Raw genomic sequence first — 2,290 nt, forward strand, 5'->3', positions numbered from 1 at the left:
TTCGAATAATAACAGAAGCTACAGTGGCCTTCAAGGACAAGAACAATTCTAAATTTTAAACAATGCACCTGATGACATTCCAACTATGACACTTTCAAGATGGCGGCAGTAGGCCTTGGTCCAAGATATGCAGAAATATGGACATATATGAGACCCTTTCTAAGGAAAAAAAATAATAATTCAAAAAAACTAAATTAAATGTACTTATGGATATTATAATTACTTTCTACAAAATCTGCTAGGAAATAAAACCCCAAATTCTACACACTGCAGGTTTAAATAAGTAAGCACATTTTGGAATTTCTGACCAAGTATGCATTTTGTTGCATGTCTTTAAAAAAACTGAAATCTAGATCAAGTTGGATAAAGCCGAAGATAAAATCTTTATTTAATTTTTTACAGCATACTATAATAGTGTCCTGTGTTTGGAAGGACATATTTTGAATACAACATTTCCATGGTGGAAAAAGACTGGGAACATAGATAGTATATAAATGGGACGCCCTGCTCTAAACATCAGAATATTTACTATTGCGGTATTTTCGGAGCATTGTCCTTCACCTAGACATGACATGGTGAGACATTAACACATTTAGTTTGAACACATTTGATAAAGCTTTTTACGCGACACGTCAATGGAATGTTTTTTTTTTTTTTTTACAGTAAGAATGGTCAGAGGGAGATATGGAGACAGAGGCCACCCACACACACACACACACACACACACACAGACACACACACACACACACACAGACACACACACACACGCACACTCACACACTCACCCCTCTGGCACACTTGGAAGAGACAGCACATGTGTAGTGGGCGTCTGGCCGGCCGGCGGTGTTGATGAATTGATGTGGCGGGCAGCTCTTCTCCTGCCAGCTCAGAACACACAACTCGGATTCATGGGAACCAAAAAGTTCCAGGGAACAATATATCTGTCTTTCTGTGTGTGTGTGTGTGTGTGTGTGTGTGTGTGTGTGTGTGTGTGTGTGTGTGTGTGTGTGTGTGTGCTTGTGTGTGTGTGTGTGGGCGTTAGAGAGCCGCTCACGTCTGTCACTGAGCTGGCCGGGCCTCAGACCAAACGCAAACAAACTGCCCAACGGCTGGACCCGAAGCAACACACACACACACACACACACACACACACACACACACACACACACACACACACACACACACACACACACACACACTCACACAGACACACACACACACACACACACACACACACACACACACACACACACACACACACACACACACACACACACACACTCACACAGACACACACACACACACACACACACACACACACACACACACACACACACACACACACACACACACTCATAAACTGCATTTTTTTCTCATTCCATATCTCATATTTATGCTGGGTAAGCATTGAGATCCCTTTAAGATTACACAGGGCGTGATTCGCCTGTGGTGCATGCGATTCGATTTAAAAAAATTATTCAAATTGGTTATATTATTTTGAGACTTTTAGTGTCCGAGAATGCATTCTGCAAACTGCTCTATATGAGTTTATAGTGACTTAAAAGCCACTCCATGACACAATAATAAATCAGTTAAGTCATAAAGGTACACAAAGTAACACACACACACACACACACACACACACACACACACACACACACACGTTTGTTTTTCTCAAAGCATGTGAGTTGTGCTCTTCTTGATAAGCAAATTGTGTGTATTCTAAAAGTTTGCCTGTCCACTTTATTCACAAAAAGTTGGTCAAAATATTTCTTAGTGGATGAAATATTTTCATTTATAATGATAATAATTATGCTTTTTATTTTTTAACAGCGCTTTTTCTAAAACACTCACTCTACATTGCACATGAAAACATAAGAATACCTCAATAACACCTCATTCATCATAACATTAAAAGCAGATCTAACAGTGTATGTTTTTATCTAATGTTTGATTCAGGTGTCATCCCAAATAAGGCCAAAAAAGTTGGCGATCATAAACCCAGTTAGGAGTCAGTTTTTTGCCTGATTTGAAGGGACAGCGAGCGAACTGGTTTATGTTATTCCTCTGTTGGCCTCTAGGGGGAGATGAAAGCATGAAAAGCACAATCACCTTAACCCTGCGTTCCAATCCCCATACTTCCCTACTATTTAGTATGCCAGAAAAAGATTTTGGATGTCCCAATTCATGCACGTCAATTGTAGTATGCTGAAAATACATAAATGCCCCAATAACTCCAATAGCATTTTGGAGTATTCGTCTTTATTCTTGACATTTCTCAACATAATGA

This window comes from Ammodytes marinus, assembly GCF_949987685.1.
Source record: "Ammodytes marinus genome assembly, chromosome: 13".
Classification (NCBI taxonomy): Eukaryota; Metazoa; Chordata; class Actinopteri; order Uranoscopiformes; family Ammodytidae; genus Ammodytes; species Ammodytes marinus.